Raw genomic sequence first — 18,645 nt, 5'->3', positions numbered from 1 at the left:
CTTGATTTCGAAGTTGAGGTTGGCCAGCCTAGAGGCCCAGAGCGCCCAGTCGCGCGGTATTGAGGTGAGCTAGCGGGTTGTTATCCGTATAGACAGTGAACAGTGTAGCCGCGAGGTAATCTTTGAATTTTTCAGCAACGGCCCACACCAGAGCAAGCAACTCCAATTTGAACGAGCTGTAGTTGCTATCGTTCTTTTTAGCGCCTCTTAAACTTCAGCTGGCATAGGCAATAACCCTCTCCTGATTACCCTGGACTTGAGACAGGACAGCCCCTAGGCCTTGGAAGCTGGCGTCTGTGTAGAGATCAAAAGGCTGACTATAGTCAGGGAAGGCCAGAATGGGAGGCGAGATCAACAGGGCCTTCAGGGTTTGAAACGCCGTCTCTTGACATTCAAACCACCGTTCTACCTCCTGGGTGTTGGCCCTCGGACCCAGGGGTAGCCAGTTTAACTGAAAGCACTGGGATTGGTAGTGTCCATGTCGCCGACAGTAGTCACAGTAGGGCCGCTCTCGAGGTGTGGCCCTGTGGGGTATGGATAGGGCAGAGCATGGGTGCCCGGGAGGTGACTCTAGAGACAGGGCCTGGCTGGAGGTAGAGTGAGAGAAGGAGGTGGATGAAGTCCCCTTTAGTTCTTTGATGGCTTGACAAAGAGAGCTGACTACTTGAGTAAGGAGATCAGGAGTAGCCGGGGGGCTAGTGAGAGAAGCTTGCACGGCCTGGACAGCTTGAACAGATGAAATAGAAGGCGTGGTGACATGCCCAGGGGTCACACCCGTCAGTACTGGCTGACTCAAGGTCGGGGGAGAGTTATGGCAGGGGGAGTCAGTACCTACTACTCTCAGAGCCAGGGTTTTGAAATCCAGGAAGGACATATTAGGGTTCTGAGCAGCCAACATGCGCAACTGGCTTTGAATGAGCCTAGAGTCTATGCCCTCTATGAAACGGTCTGTGATTATGTTTTCTGCTGCAGAGGGGTCAATGACATCCACCTGCTGTAGGGCCCAGTAGGCAGACTGGAGGGCAAGGGCATAGTCCCTCAGGGTCTCACCTGATTTCTGGCGCCGATCATAGAACTGGAGGCGAATTTCTGTGGGGGACTGTACCTCAAATTCCATCCTGAGGCGATCAAGAATCTGCTGCACCCCGGCTTTCTCCGTAGCGGGCCATGACCGGACCTCCTCAGCAGCAGGACCTTTCAATTGTCCAAGTAGGAGTTGTACCTGCTGAGTAGGAGAGAGAGAAACCAGTTCAAGAGTACGAGAAATTTTTTCCTTAAAAGCAGCCAAGGTGTGGGGCTCCCCCTTATAGCTGGGTAGGTGATTGGGCCCAATGAAAAACGGCACTCCGGCAGCACTAGCAGATGCAGTGGGGGCAGCTGGAGGAGCGGGTGCACCAGCGGGTGAGGATGGTGGACTGTTTGACCCGCCGACGGCATCATCATCCGAGCTGGACATGATGGGGGACTTTCACTTATCTGACTGTCCCAGCGCAGCAGACGAGATCCCTGGATGAGCAGCACCGAGTGTTCTGGATGATTGACGGTAAGCTGAGATGACAGAAAAAGGAGCGGCAGGCTTGCAGAAGACATCGGTGGAGCGGGCGGAAGCTGGGCCCGGCAACTTCTGGCAGGTGCAGCAGAAATCTTCTTCCCCCGGCAACGGAGGTAATAGCTGAAGGGCCTGGGGCGGAGCTTGAGCGGGAACCTGGGAAATAACCCCTTCCTGGGCCACAGCGGGACAGGTGCAAAGTCTCTGGGAGTTGTAGTATGCCTCTGGGGAATAGTTGGAGCGGGCACAATGGAGTCTGTATCCTGTTCGTGACGCAAAAAAACGATGCCCTGGCCCCTAGGGGCCTCTCCGCAGTGTAGATGGTGTTAACAGGCAGGAACCGGGGCAGCTGTAGGGTATAGAGTTGTCACGGTGTAGGCACGAGGGTAATACAGCTGGAAACCGGACTCCTGACCATGCGGGAATACTGGGCATGCGATTCCTCGTTGTCCTTAGTCAGGGCACCAATTATCACACCAATGCCAAGGTTCAGAAACAACGGTAGTTGTATATTTATTGTAACGGTGGTAACTAGTAGCAACAGTCTCTCCGGATGCAACCGGGAATAAGGCAGACTTGAATAAAGCAGAGTAATGGGTGATGCTGCAATAGGCTGTGAGAGTAGCGTGCTGAATGATGGGAGTAGTAGTGAAACTGAAGATGAGATGCTGGGTGGAATGAGACTTGAATGAAATACTTGCTGTTGATGATTAGAGAAGATGATGAGAGGAACGACTGAAGAATCGACCCCCAGATGAGAATCTTGAGACTTGAGACAGGAACACAGCCAGTGGACTGGAGCAGCAGAGCACACGCAGGCCTCTCTCTCTTAGCAGGGAGAGAGAACAGACACAGAACTTGTCTCCTGAAGGTGGAGAACAAGACTAGACTGAACAGGAACAGCAGAGCAACACACCCTATCCCCTCTGAGGTAGAACAGGAAGTCACATGGTAAACCCCAGCCAAAGCTCGATGACCATTGGAGTTACCATGGAAGCAGGGGCACAGTCACGTGACATCCAGCCATTGCATCATCACACCATTAGGCATATACAGAGAAATATACATGAGAAGTACCATACTTGAACACTGGGGGGCGACATATTACCATTAGGCACTGATACCTGAATAGATATACAATAAATGAATGGAATAGCAGACCTGAATACTGAGAAGGGTGACACAATACACGCAGTTTGCAGTGGATCATAGCTTTCCAGAACAGAACTGGTTATAATAAAAGTGTGAGGATAAGAGGGCTGTTCTGGGACATCAGCACAGTCCATGTGTAAGTAGTGTGTGCAGGTCTCCTAGCCGGCCATGCTGTCAGCACAGTCCATGTGTAAGTAGTGTGCGCATGTCTCCTAGCCGGCCATGCTGTCAGCACAGTCCATGTGTAAGTAGTGTGCGCATGTCTCCTAGCCGGCCATGCTGTCAGGGATCGCTGGGCGTTGTAGGATTGTGAGAGCGAAGCTGGAGGCCACAGTCTGTTAGGAACAGCACAGCTGATTGGTCGCTCTACATCATCTGTTTATCAAGTTCAACCAGTTGGGGTTTCCACCTTAATGAAATTGAAAACTCGGCATACCTGAGATGATTCGGCTCAGCACAATACTCAGCATCACCAAGGTCTTCATGCCTGACCTAGGGGCAAAATACTGTACATCAGTCAGAGAATTCACAGTGTTCTCTGTCATTATGTGTCCACAGCCATGATATACAATCATATACATGTATAGTCATATACACAGCCATATTATATAGCCATATACATGTATAGTCATATACACAGCCATGTTATACAATATACATGTATAGTCAGGCCTGTATTTAGAGTTCATGCTGCCCTAGGCACTTTGCACGCACAGGCGCCCCCCCCCCGGTTACATGCACGGTATATACCCTGGCACTTGGGTGCCGCTCTGCTTGATGCCCGCTGTTCTCATCAAACAGACGTGATGGAGGAAGGAAGGAGGCCGGGGACGTCTTAGTTTGGGGACTGGTTCTGTCCAGTGTTGGACTGGGGTACCTGGAGCCACCAATATAGAACCAGTAAGACACGACATGCTGACCCGCTTCTTTCCTGAATTCATCTGTATCTGTGACAAATCTCAGAACACCCTACATTTATACAGCTCTCAGGGTATGCTGGGAGTTGTAGTCTCTAAAAGGACAACCCTGTAATAAATCACTGTGTGCAGAGTCTCCTGGTGGCTGCAATCTGTGGGTGACATCAGCCCTGAAGGTCCAGCCATACATCTGTCTACAGCGGCAGCTATCAGAGGATTGTACTACTGTACTACAACTCCCAGCATATCCTGAGGGCTGCAGACTGTCAGTACATGCTGGGAGTTGTAGTGCCTGCAGCTGTTGTAGTTGGGTTCTATACACTGAATGCTTTGTGGCATATAAGAATACATAGATCTGTGGGGGCTCAGTGCAGGGAAGTGACCCCAGGACATCACTAATAGGGGATAGGAGGAGATGTATTTGTTCTATCCCCTATTAGTGATGTTCTGGGGTCACGTCCCTGCACTGAGCCCCCACAGATCTATGTATTCTTATATACCACAAAGCATCCAGTGTATAGGACCCAACTACAGCAGCTGCAGGCACTACAACTCCCAGCATATCCTGAGGGCTGCAGACTGTTCTGGGAGTTGTAGTGCCTGCAGCTGTTGTAGTTGGGTCCTGGAGGCATTGTGGGAAATCAGAATACATAGATCTGTGGGGGCTCAGTGCAGGGACGTGACCCCAGAACATCACTAATAGGGATAGGGGGAGATGTTTTTGTTCTATCCCCTATTAGTGATGTTCTGGGGTCACGTCCCTGCACTGAGCCCCCACAGATCTCTGTATTCTGATCTCCCACAAAGCATCCAGTGTATAATTCACCTAGGACCCAACTACAACAGCTGCAGGCACTACAACTCCCAGCATTTACTGACAGTCTACAGCCCTCAGGATATGCTGGGAGTTGTAGTGCCTGCAGCTGTTGTAGTTGGGTTCTAGTTTAAAAGTTTGCGCTAGAGTACTGTAGTGAGCGCAGGGCTGTGTCAGTGCACTACCACAAACAATACACTGACCCATTGAGACCCCAATGGTACACAGGCTCTGCACACTATAGAAGTGATTACAGTGCAGTTACTAATGACTCACAGGTGACGTCTTCTCGAATTGCCGTCGCTAACTTTTTGCTTTCTTCTCCATCTGGCACAGCCTCATGACTTCTCCGACCGCAACTCGTCTGCAGTGTGGGCAGCTGGGAGTGACTGGGGAAGGGAGGCAGCTGGGGGTGACAGGGGGCAGGAGGAGCAGCTGGGGGTGACTGGAGAAAGGAGGCAGCTGGGAGTGACTGGGGAAGGGAGGCAGCTGGGGGGGGGGGGACTGGGGAAGGGAGGCAGCTGGGGGTGACTGGGGAAGGGAGGCAGCTGGGGGTGACTGGGGAAGGGAGGCAGCTGGGAGTGACTGGGGAAGGGAGGCAGCTGGGGGGGGGGACTGAGGAAGGGAGGCAGCTGGGGGTGACTGGGGAAGGGAGGCAGCTGGGGGTGACTGGGGAAGGGAGGCGGCTGGGGGTGACTGGGGAAGGGAGGCAGCTGGGAGTGACTGGGGAAGGGAGGCAGCTGGGGGGGGGACTGAGGAAGGGAGGCAGCTGGGAGTGACTGGGGAAGGGAGGCAGCTGGGGGGGGGGACTGAGGAAGGGAGGCAGCTGGGGGTGACTGGGGAAGGGAGGCAGCGGGGGGGGGACTGAGGAAGGGAGGCAGCTGGGGGTGACTGGGGAAGGGAGGCAGCTGGGGGGGTGACTGGGGAAGGGAGGCAGCTGGGGGTGTGACTGGGGAAGGGAGGCAGCTGGGGGTGACTGGGGAAGGGAGGCAGCTGGGGGGGGGGACTGGGGAAGGGAGGCAGCTGGGGGGGGGACTGGGGAAGGGAGGCAGCTGGGGAAGGGAGGCAGCTGGGGGAGCCAGGGAGAGCAGCTGGGGGAAAGGGAGAGCAACTGGGGGTCAGGAGAGCAGCAAGGAGGGGCAGCTAGGGTGGCAGGGGAGAAGCTGGGGTTCAGGGGGGGCAGGGGAAGCAGTGGGGGGGCAGGGGAGAAGCTGGGATTCAGGGGGAGAGGCTGGGGGCAGGGGGGGAGAGGCTTGGGGTCAGAGGGAGAAGCTGGGGGTCAGGGGGAGGGGCCGGGAGGCAGGGGAGCAGCCGAGAATGCAGGGGGGGAAGGCTGGGGGCAGAGGAGAAGCTGGGGGTTAAGGGGAGTGGCTGAGGCTGGGGGGCAGGGGAGAGGCTGGGGGGCAGGGGAAAGTCTGGGGGTTAGGGGGAGAGGCTTGGGGGCAGGGGAGAGGCTGGGGGGGGGCAGGGGGGAGTCTGGGGGTTAAGGGGAGAGTCTGGGGGTTAAGGGGAGAGTCTGGTGTCAGGGGAGAGGCTGGGGGGCAGGGGGAGAGGCTGGGGGGGCAGGGGAGAGGCTGGGGGTTAAGGGGAGAGGCTGGGGGGCAGGGGAGAGGCTGGGGGGGCAGGGGAGAGGCTGGGGGGGAGGGGAGAGGCTGAGGGGGCAGTGGACAGTCTGGGGGGCAGGGGAGAGGCTGGGGGGCAGGGGGAGAGGCTGGGGGGCAGGGGAGAGGCTGGGGGGCAGGGGAGAGTCTGGGGGTTAGGGGGAGAGGCTGGGGGGCAGGGGAGAGTCTGGGGGTTAAGGGGAGAGTCTGGGGGTTAGGGGGAGAGTCTGGGGGCAGGGGAGAGGCTGAGGCTGGGGGCAGGGGAGAGGCTGAGGCTGGGGGGCAGGGGAGAGGCTGAGGCTGGGGGGCAGGGGAGAGGCTGGGGGGCAGGGGAGAGGCTGGGGGGCAGGGGAGAGGCTGAGGCTGGGGGGAGGGGAGAGGCTGGGGGGCAGGGGAGAGGCTGAGGCTGGGGGGCAGGGGAGAGGCTGAGGCTGGGGGGCAGGGCAGAGGCTGGGGGGCAGGGGAGAGGCTGAGGCTGGGGGCAGGGGAGAGGCTGAGGCTGGGGGGCAGGGGAGAGGCTGGGGGGCAGGGGAGAGGCTGGGGGGCAGGGGAGAGGCTGAGGCTGGGGGGCAAGGGAGAGGCTGAGGCTGGGGGGCAGGGGAAAGGCTGGGGGGCAGGGGAGAGGCTGAGGCTGGGGGGCAGGGGAGAGGCTGAGGCTGGGGGGCAGGGGAGAGGCTGAGGCTGGGGGGCAGGGGAGAGGCTGAGGCTGGGGGGCAGGGGAGAGGCTGGGGGGCAGGGGAGAGGCTGAGGCTGGGGGGCAGGGGAGAGGCTGAGGCTGGGGGGCAGGGGGAGAGGCTGAGGCTGGGGGGCAGGGGAGAGGCTGGGGGACAGGGGAGAGGCTGAGGCTGGGGGCAGGGGAGAGGCTGAGGCTGGGGGGAGGGGAGAGGCTGGGGGGCAGGGGAGAGGCTGAGGCTGGGGGGCAGGGGAGAGGCTGAGGCTGGGGGGCAGGGGAGAGGCTGGGGGGCAGGGGAGAGGCTGAGGCTGGGGGGAGGGGAGAGGCTGGGGGGCAGGGGAGAGGCTGAGGCTGGGGGGCAGGGGAGAGGCTGAGGCTGGGGGGCAGGGGAGAGGCTGAGGCTGGGGGGCAGGGGAGAGGCTGGGGGGCAGGGGAGAGGCTGAGGCTGGGGGGCAGGGGAGAGGCAGAGTCTGGGGGTTAGGGGGAGAGTCTGGGGGCAGGGGAGAGGCTGAGGCTGGGGGGCAGGGGAGAGGCTGGGGGGCAGGGGAGAGGCTGGGGGGCAGGGGAGAGGCTGAGGCTGGGGGGCAGGGGAGAGGCTGAGGCTGTGGGGCAGGGGAGAGGCTGAGGCTGGGGGGCAGGGGAGAGGCAGAGGCTGGGGGGCAGGGGAGAGGCTGGGGGGCAGGGGAGAGGCTGAGGCTGGGGGGCAGGGGAGAGGCTGAGGCTGGGGGGCAGGGGAGAGGCAGAGGCTGGGGGGCAGGGGAGAGGCTGGGGGGCAGGGGAGAGGCTGAGGCTGGGGGGCAGGGGAGAGGCTGAGGCTGGGGGGCAGGGGAGAGGCTGAGGCTGGGGGGCAGGGGAGAGGCTGGGGGGCAGGGGAGAGGCTGAGGCTGGGGGGCAGGGGAGAGGCTGGGGCTGGGGGGCAGGGGAGAGGCTGGGGCTGGGGGGCAGGGGAGAGGCTAAGGGTAGGGGGAGAGGCTGGGGTGAGCTTCCGGCCTCTGTTAGGCTGTGTGTGCCGGAAGCTCACCCCTGCCCCGCACCCCGGACCTCGGCGCTGCATGGGGGAGGGAACCATCCTGCCTGCCCATCCTGCTCCTGGCAGCTCCGTCTCCAGCCCAGCCTCTCCCCCCTGCCTCCCAACGTCTGCCCGCCCCCCGGCATCCTCAGCTGCTCCCCTGCTGGGGGGCAGCCTCTCCCCCTACCCTTAGCCTCTCCCTTGCCCCCCAGCCTCAGCCTCTCCCCTGCCCCCCAGCCTCAGCCTCTCCCCTGCCCCCCAGCCTCTCCCCTGCCCCCCAGCCTCAGCCTCTCCCCTGCCCCCCAGCCTCTCCCCTGCCCCCCAGCCTCAGCCTCTCCCCTGCCCCCCAGCCTCTCCCCTGCCCCCCAGCCTCAGCCTCTCCCCTGCCCCCCAGCCTCAGCCTCTCCCCTGCCCCCCAGCCTCTCCCCTGCCCCCCAGCCTCAGCCTCTCCCCTGCCCCCCAGCCTCTCCCCTGCCCCCCAGCCTCAGCCTCTCCCCTGCCCCCCCTTTCCAATAACCAGTTACTATATGAGGACGTTCATTGTTTTCTATAGGCAAAATGTATTGGTTTGAACATCATATTAAAAGACCCCAAGTCTGCCCCACACCTTTCTGCCCCCAGGGAGAGGACATAGCAAGCAGTGCCTTACAGAAATGGAGGGTGAGGCCCTTTGCTTCCAGCAGCACAGGTTACCTCCGTTCTTATACAATATATTTCCTATGTAATAACACGTAGCTTTCTCTCTAATCTCAGTGTCTAACCAGGGCTGTGGGGTCGGTAAGCCGCAACTCCGACTCCAACTCCGACTCCTGAATTTTATCAGGACCGACTCGGACTCTAACTCCTGCTCCTTGATAAAAGGCCGGTCATATACCAGGGGAGTTATCTATCACACCGCCTCAGCAGCTTCTCCCTAATGTCCTACATGATCTGAGGGAATATATACTGTATATACAGCAGCTTCTCCTGTGTGTGCAGTGGGTGCAGCCAGTCTCCAGCCTCCATGTCCTGAACTACTCACAACTAGACTAGATGGAGCAGGTGATCGTTTCCTGCTGACATCTTCTATGTTTCTAACTAAATATTCACCACAGAAACACTGCTAACACTGCCAGATCCCTGTAATATAGAGGTCACACATAGTGATATACAGGGGGTCACACATAGTGATATACAGGGGTCACACATAGTGATATAGGGAGAGGGGTCACACATAGTGATATAGAGAGGGGTCACACATAGTGATATAGAGAGGGGTCACACATAGTGATATAGAGTGGGGTCACACATAGTGATATAGAGAGGGGTCACACATAGTGATATAGAGAGGTCACACATAGTGATATAGAGAGGGGTCACACATAGTGATATAGAGAGGTCACACATAGTGATATAGAGAGGGGTCACACATAGTGATATACAGGGGGTCACACATAGTGATATAGAGAGAGGTCACACATAGTGATATAGAGAGAGGTCACACATAGTGATATAGAGAGGTCACACATAGTGATATAGAGAGGTCACACATAGTGATATAGAGAGGTCACACATAGTGATATAGAGAGGGGTCACACATAGTGATATAGAGAGATCACACATAGTGATATAGAGAGGTCACATAGCGATATAGAGAGGTCACACATAGTGATATAGAGAGAGGTCACACATAGTGATATAGAGGGGGGTCACACATAGTGATATAGAGAAAGGTCACACATAGTGATATAGAGGGGTCACACATAGTGATATAGAGAGGGGTCACACATAGTGATATAGAGGGGGGTCACACATAGTGATATAGAGAAAGGTCACACATAGTGATATAGAGGGGTCACACATAGTGATATAGAGAGGGGTCACACATAGTGATATAGAGAGAGGGGGTCACACATAGTGATAGAGAGAGGGGTCACACATAGTGATATAGAGAGGGGGGTCACACATAGTGATATAGAGAGGGGTCACACATAGTGATATAGAGAGGGGTCACACATAGTGATATAGAGAGGGGTCACACATAGTGATATAGAGAGGGGTCACACATAGTGATAGAGAGGGGTCACACATAGTGATATAGAGAGGGGTCACACATAGTGATATAGAGAGGGGTCACACATAGTGATATAGAGAGGGGGCACACATAGTGATATAGAGAGGTCACACATAGTGATATAGAGGGGTCACACATAGTGATATAGAGAGGGGTCACACATAGTGATATAGAGAGGGGTCACACATAGTGATATAGAGAGAGGAGTAACACATAGTGATATAGAGAGGGGTCACACATAGTGATATAGAGAGAGGTCACACATAGTGATATAGAGAGAGGTCACACATAGTGATATAGAGAGGGGTCACACATAGTGATATAGAGAGGGGTCACACATAGTGATATAGAGAGGGGTCACACATAGTGATATAGAGGGGTCACACATAGTGATATATAGAGAGGGGTCACACATAGTGATATAGAGGGGTCACACATAGTGATATAGAGAGGTCACACATAGTGATATAGAGAGAGGTCACACATAGTGATATAGAGGGGTCACACATAGTGATATAGAGAGAGGTCACACATAGTGATATAGAGAGGTCACACATAGTGATATAGAGGAGTCACACATAGTGATATAGAGAGGTCACACATAGGGATATAGAGAGGGGTCACACATAGTGATATAGAGGGGTCACACATAGTGATATAGAGAGGGGTCACACATAGTGATATAGAGAGAGGAGTAACACATAGTGATATAGAGAGGGGTCATACATAGTGATATAGAGGGGGTCACACATAGTGATATAGAGAGAGGTCACACATAGTGATATAGAGGGGTCACACATAGTGATATAGAGAGGTCACACATAGTGATATAGAGAGGGGGGGTCACACAGTGATATAGAGAGAGGTCACACATAGTGATATAGAGGGGTCACACATAGTGATATAGAGAGGTCACACATAGTGATATAGAGAGGGGTCACACATAGTGATATAGAGAGGTCACACATAGTGATATAGAGAGAGGTCACACATAGTGATATAGAGAGGTCACACATAGTGATATAGAGAGGTCACACATAGTGATATAGAGAGGGGTCACACATAGTGATATAGAGAGGGGTCACACATAGTGATATAGAGAGGGGTCACACATAGTGATATAGAGAGAGGTCACACATAGTGATATACAGGGGGTCACACATAGTGATATAGAGAGGGGTCACACAGTGATATAGAGAGGTCACACATAGTGATATAGAGAGAGGTCACACATAGTGATATAGAGGGGGGTTACACATAGTGATATAGAGAGGGGTCACACATAGTGATATAGAGAGGGGTCACACATAGTGATATAGAGAGGGGTCACACATAGTGATATAGAGAGGGGTCACACAGTGATATAGAGAGGGGTCACACATAGTGATATAGAGAGGGGTCACACATAGTGATATAGAGAGGGGTCACACAGTGATATAGAGAGGGGTCACACATAGTGATATAGATGGGTCACACATAGTGATATAGAGAGGTCACACATAGTGATATAGAGAGGGGTCACACAGTGATATAGAGAGGGGTCACACAGTGATATAGAGAGGGGTCACACATAGTGATATAGAGAGGGGTCACACATAGTGATATAGAGAGAGGAGTAACACATAGTGATATAGAGAGGGGTCACACATAGTGATATAGAGGGGTCACACATAGTGATATAGAGAGGGGTCACACATAGTGATATAGAGAGAGGTCACACATAGTGATATAGAGGGGTCACACATAGTGATATAGAGAGAGGTCACACATAGTGATATAGAGAGGGGTCACACATAGTGATATAGAGGGGTCACACATAGTGATATAGAGAGGTCACACATAGTGATATAGAGAGGGGTCACACATAGTGATATAGAGAGGGGTCACACATAGTGATATAGAGAGAGGTCACACATAGTGATATAGAGGAGTCACACATAGTGATATAGAGAGGTCACACATAGGGATATAGAGAGGGGTCACACATAGTGATATAGAGGGGTCACACATAGTGATATAGAGAGGGGTCACACATAGTGATATAGAGAGAGGAGTAACACATAGTGATATAGAGAGGGGTCATACATAGTGATATAGAGGGGGTCACACATAGTGATATAGAGAGAGGTCACACATAGTGATATAGAGGGGTCACACATAGTGATATAGAGAGGTCACACATAGTGATATAGAGAGGGGGGGTCACACAGTGATATAGAGAGGTCACACATAGTGATATAGAGAGGTCACACATAGTGATATAGAGAGGGGTCACACATAGTGATATAGAGAGGGGTCACACATAGTGATATAGAGAGGGGTCACACATAGTGATATAGAGAGAGGTCACACATAGTGATATACAGGGGGTCACACATAGTGATATAGAGAGGGGTCACACAGTGATATAGAGAGGTCACACATAGTGATATAGAGAGAGGTCACACATAGTGATATAGAGGGGGGTTACACATAGTGATATAGAGAGGGGTCACACATAGTGATATAGAGAGGGGTCACACATAGTGATATAGAGAGGGGTCACACAGTGATATAGAGAGGGGTCACACATAGTGATATAGAGAGGGGTCACACATAGTGATATAGAGAGGGGTCACACAGTGATATAGAGAGGGTTCACACATAGTGATATAGATGGGTCACACATAGTGATATAGAGAGGTCACACATAGTGATATAGAGAGGGGTCACACAGTGATATAGAGAGGGGTCACACAGTGATATAGATGGGTCACACATAGTGATATAGAGAGGGGTCACACAGTGATATAGAGAGAGGTCACACATAGTGATATAGAGAGGGGTCACACATAGTGATATAGAGAGGGGTCACACATAGTGATATAGAGAGGGGTCACACATAGTGATATAGAGAGGGGTCACACATAGTGATATAGAGAGAGGAGTAACACATAGTGATATAGAGAGGGGTCACACATAGTGATATAGAGAGGGGTCACACATAGTGATATAGAGGGGGGTCACACATAATGATATAGAGAGGGGTCACACATAGTGATATAGAGAGAGGTCACACATAGTGATATAGAGGGGTCACACATAGGGATATAGAGAGGTCACACATAGTGATATAGAGAGGTCACACATAGTGATATAGAGAGGGGTCACACATAGTGATATAGAGAGGGGTCACACATAGTGATAGAGAGAGGTCACACATAGTGATATAGAGGGGGTCACACATAGTGATATAGAGAGAGGTCACACATAGTGATATAGAGGGGTCACACATAGTGATATAGAGAGGGGTCACACATAGTGATATAGAGGGGGTCACACATAGTGATATAGAGGGGGTCACACATAGTGATATAGAGAGAGGTCACACATAGTGATATAGAGAGAGGTCACACATAGTGATATAGAGAGGGGTCACACATAGTGATATAGAGAGGGGTCACACATAGTGATATAGAGAGGGGTCACACATAGTGATATAGAGGGGGGTCACACATAATGATATAGAGGGGTCACACATAGTGATATATAGAGAGGTCACACATAGTGATATAGAGAGAGGTCACACATAGTGATATAGAGGGATAACACATAGTGATATAGAGAGGGGTCACACAGTGATATAGAGAGGGGGTCACACAGTGATATAGAGAGGTCACACATAGTGATATTGCAGTGTCCCAGAACAGCCCTTCTTATGCTCACACTTTTATTATAACCAGTTCTGTTCTGGAAAGCTATGGTCCACTGCAAGCTGCGTGTATTGTGTCACCCCTGCAGTATTCAGGTCTGCTATTTCATTCATTTATTGCCTGTATATTCAGGTATCAGTGTCTAATGGGATTATGTCGCCTCCCAGTGTTCAAGTATGGTACTTCTCATGTATCTTTCTCTGTATATGCCTAATGGTGTGATGATGCAATGGCTGGATGTCACGTGACTGTGCCCTGCTTCCATGGTAACTCCAATGGTCATCAAGCTTTTGGCTGGGGTTACCATGTGACTTCCTGTTCTACCTCAGTCTATCTCCTGCCCCATAGGGGATAGGTTGTGTGTTTGTCCTCTCTCCCTGCTAAGAGAGAGGCCTGCGTGTGCTCTGCTGCTCCAGTCCACTGGCTGTGTTCCTGTCTCAAGTCTCAAGATTCTCATCTGGGTGTCGATTCTTCAGTCATTCTTCAGTTCCTCTCATCATCATCTTCTCTAATCATCAACAGCAAGTATTTCATTCAAGTCTCACTCCACCCAGCATCTCAACTTCAGTATCACTACTACTCCCATCATTCAGCATGCTACTCTCACAGCCTATTGCAGCATCACCCATTACTCTGCTTTATTCAAGTTTGCCTTATTCCCGGTTGCATCCGGAGAGACTGTTGCTACTAGTTACCACCGTTACAATAAATATACAACTACCCTTGTTTCTGAACTTTGGCATTGGTGTGATAATTGGTGCCCTGACTAAGGACAACGAGGAATCGCATGCCCAGTATTCCCGCATGGTCAGGAGCCCGGTTTCCAGCTGTATCACCCTCGTGCCTACACCGTGACCACATTATCCTACAGCTGCCCCGGTTCCTGCCTGTTAGCACCATCTATACTGCGGAGTGGCCCCTAGGGGCCAGGGCATAGCATTTGGCGTCACGAACAGGATCTTATCTACGTTGTGCCGACTACCAGTATTCTTGAGGCACACTACAACCCCCAGAAAGACTTTGCTCAAGACCGCGCTGCGGTCCAGGAGGGGGTTAACCAGTGTATTGGTGGATGTCCCGTGCGCGCGCTGCTCAAGCCCCGCCTCCCGGCCTAACTGTGTCGTAGCCTCCGTTGCCGGTGGGAATGAGATTAGTGTCACACCACCGGAAGTCCCCGAGCCCGACTTCCGCCATCACCGCAACCCCGGCCATCCGTATCGCTGTGCCCATCGGATCCGCGGCTCACTGGGCCGCCTACGCCCGCTGCGCTCCTGTCCTCCGGGTTCAGCCTGCACCTCAGCAGTAAGTACACCTCTTAAAGGTGCAGTATCCTTGATTCTGCCGCCATGTCCACGGCTCACAGTAGTGACTCTGATGGCTCGGGCAGCCCGCACGCATCGTCTGCTGATCTCCTCGCTCCAGCAGCAAGGGTCCCTGCTGCTGGTCCTGCACCTATGATTACTGCCGCAGTGCCATTCTTTATCGGGCCTTCCAATCTCCCCAGTTATAAAGGGGAACCCCACACTCTAGCTGCCTTCAGAGAAAAGATTGCACGCACTCTTAAACTTGTCTCACTCTCTCCCACTCAGCAGGTGCAGTTGCTGCTAGGACAACTCGAAGGCCCCGCCGCCGAGGAGGTGCGGTCATGGCCAGCTACTGAAAAGTCTGACGTGCAACAGATCCTTAACCGCCTGAGCAGGGAATTTGAGGTACAGTCACCCACAGAGGTCCGCCTCAGGTTCTACGATCAACGCCAGAAGCCAGGTGAGACTCTCAGAGACTATGCACTTGCACTCCAATCTGCTTACCGGGCCCTACGCCAAGTCGATACCATAGACCCCTCAGCCGCTGAAGGCATAATTACTGATCGCTTTATAGAGGGAGTGGACTCCAGGCTAATCCAGAGTCAACTACGCATGCTAGCCGCTCAAAATCCTACCATGTCCTTCCTGGCCTTCAAGACCTTGGCCCTACAGGTGGTTGGAATTGACACTCCCTGTGCTGGCTGTATTGCAGGCCCAACTCCCGTAGATCTGGCGGGGGCCACCCCCGTACCTCCAGTCTCACCTGTGGCTACACCTGTTCCCGCAATTCAAGCCTCAAAACAGCCTGCATTTGCTAACTCTCCAGTTACCCCTGACCTCCTTACCCAGGTGGTTGACTCCCTCTGCCAAGCTATAAGAGGACTGCAAGGGGCCTCCTCCACGTCCCTGTCCCAGGACCCTTGCCCTTAGTACCCGAGTCCTGATAGGCCTCCGCCCCAAAGACTCAGGACCCCTGAACGGCCTTACTGCAGCTATTGTAGGCGACATGGACACTACCGGTCCCAGTGCTTTCAGTTAAACGGGCTACCCCGAGGGCCAACACCCAGGAGGTCAAACCCCAGGCCCGCAGGAATCACAGTGGTTCTCCAGGTTCCTCTCTCAATGCCCGCATGTAACTCTCTGGATAGACAATGTCCCCCTGGAAGCCCTTGTAGACACAGGTTCCCAAGTGACTACCATACCCAGGCACATTTTTGAGGAACATTGGGACCTGAGGGCGTTAGGCCCGGTTGAAGAGTACCGTTTGAAGTTAATTGCTAGCAATGGCCGACCTATCTCACAACTAGGCTACTGGGAGCCTACCATTTGTATTGGTAACCGGGAGTTACCTCGTCAGGGTGTGATTGTTACTGAAGCTCAGGGGGATAGTGGTACTACTGTTCTAGGCATGAATGTTATTCGCCATGTATTTGCTGAACTGTTAGATGCTCGGCATGCCTCTTTGTCTCATGCCTCTCCCCACTACAGGCAAGCTGTTCAGAAGACCATCAAAGCGCTCACCGCTCAGCAGAAATTTGTCAATCATCGGGGGGAAATCTGCCGTGTCCGCACTAGGGACGCTCGTCCGATTACAATCCCAGCTAATAGTGAGGCCCTCATCTGGTGCCGGGTTCGCCCAGGCTTAGACAATGCCGACTATGAAGCTCTGCTGGACTCCACCGAAATCGAAGGGCAACCCCTTGTGAGAGCTGCAAGGAGTCTTGTGACTGTCTCCAATGGTCAAGTTCCCATGCGACTGGTAAACCTCGGTGACTCTCCTGCCGACCTGTACAAGTTCACCACGGTGGCCATGCTGCATCAACTCGACCCTGAAGATGTTGTCTGTGAAAAGACCATTGCTCATCAGAGATCCATCCGTGCTACCCCGAGAGACTATAACAGGGCCCCTACTTCCTGGTGGAACGAACTCCACATAGGTGATGCAAATACCCCTGTCGAATATCTCAACGGTATTCTCAAAGTTGTTAAGCGGCACCACGAAGCCTTCAGTAAGCACTCCCTTGACTTTGGGAAAACCAATCTAGTTCAGCACCAAATCAATACAGGGAACCATCCGCCTATTAAGGAGAAACACAGGCCAATTCCCCCTGCCAGCTATCAACAAGTTAAGAAGCTGCTCAAGGAGATGAAGGACACTAATGTCATTCAGGAGAGCCAGAGTCCGTGGGCTGCCCCTATCGTCCTCGTCAAGAAGAAAGATGGCAAAATCCGATTCTGCGTTGATTATAGGAAACTGAACACTATCACGCACAAAGATGCATATCCCTTGCCCCGGATTGAGGAGTCTATCACTGCCCTGGGGTCAGCCGCCTATTTCTCAACGTTAGATCTCACCAGCGGGTATTGGCAGGTACCCATGGCTGCCGAGGATCGAGAGAAGACGGCCTTCACCACCCCCATGGGACTCTTTGAATTCACCAGTATGCCCTTTGGGCTATGTAATGCCCCCGCTACCTTTCAGCGGCTGATGGAAAGGTGCCTCGGCCATGTCAACTTCCAGAGTGTCCTGCTCTACCTTGATGATGTTATCGTTTATTCACGCACCTACGAAGATCATATTCATCATCTGGCTGAAGTGTTCCAGGTCCTCATTGATCACGGCCTAAAAATCAAACCATCCAAGTGTCACTTTCTCAAACCCCAAGTGAACTACTTGGGGCATGTCGTGAGTGCTGAGGGAATACGGCCGATCCTGAAAAGATCTCAGCTGTGGAACACTGGGACACCCCTAAGACTGTGAAGGAGGTGAGAAGTTTCCTTGGATTTGCAGGCTACTGCCGCCGCTTCATACCTCACTTTACCCAGGTGGCCGAACCACTTACCGAGCTGCTCCGGGGATGCCCTCGGGAGAACTACAACCGGCGACTCCCTGTCGAGTGGACCGAGCGGCAAGAGACTGCGTTTCGAACCTTGAAACACCTGTTGACCACACCTCCCGTCCTGGCCTATCCCGACTATAATCTTCCCTTCTGGCTCTATACTGATGCCAGCTTCCAGGGCCTCGGAGCCATGCTATCTCAAATCCAAGATAATCGGGAGAGAGCTATTGCTTATGCCAGCCGAAGCCTCAGGGGTGCCGAGAAGAATGACAACAATTACAGCTCATTCAAACTGGAATTGCTGGCTCTAGTGTGGGCCGTCACAGAGAAATTTAAAGACTACCTCGTGGCCACACCATTCACCATCTATACGGATAATAATCCGCTCGCACATCTCAATACCGCCCGACTTGGTGCTTTGGAGCAACGGTGGGCCTCCCGGTTGGCGAGTTTTGATTTTGAAATCAAGTACCGCAGTGGCAAGGCCAATGTCAACGAGGATCTCTTGTCCCGGCTATCTCAAGGCGAGGAACCCCCTGAAGACAGCGACTGGGAGGATGTTGAGATGCCCCCCTTCTATCAAAGGTTCGCCACCCAGAGTGTCGTGAGTGCGGCTAAGCCTGGGGAACCTCCCTCTCAGCCGAGTGCTCACCAGGACCTGGCTAGGTGGCAAACTGTTCAGGAGGAGTCCAGAGTCTTGGGGGAGATCCATGACTACCTCTCCACGGGTCGAGTCCCCATGCGAATAAAAAGGCCTTATCCTGACATTGAACTGAGACGACTCTGGAGGCAGCGGAAGAGACTTTTCCTCCACAAGGGCCTAATCCTCCGGAACTCCTTGGACCCCGTCTCGGGAGAGCGGTGCCACCAAATCCTGATTCCCCGCCGAGACGCCAAGATGGTGCTAGACGCCTACCATGACCGGTCCGGTCATTTTGGGGTCCACAAAACGGAGGCAACTATCCGGCAACACTTCTACTGGATCTGGATGAGAGCCGATATCGAAAACTGGTGTGCCGAGTGCCCTGCGTGCAACATCTC

The sequence above is a fragment of the Dendropsophus ebraccatus genome, chromosome 5 (genome assembly GCF_027789765.1).
Source record: "Dendropsophus ebraccatus isolate aDenEbr1 chromosome 5, aDenEbr1.pat, whole genome shotgun sequence".
Classification (NCBI taxonomy): Eukaryota; Metazoa; Chordata; class Amphibia; order Anura; family Hylidae; genus Dendropsophus; species Dendropsophus ebraccatus.
Note: the sequence above shows the minus strand (reverse complement) of the source record.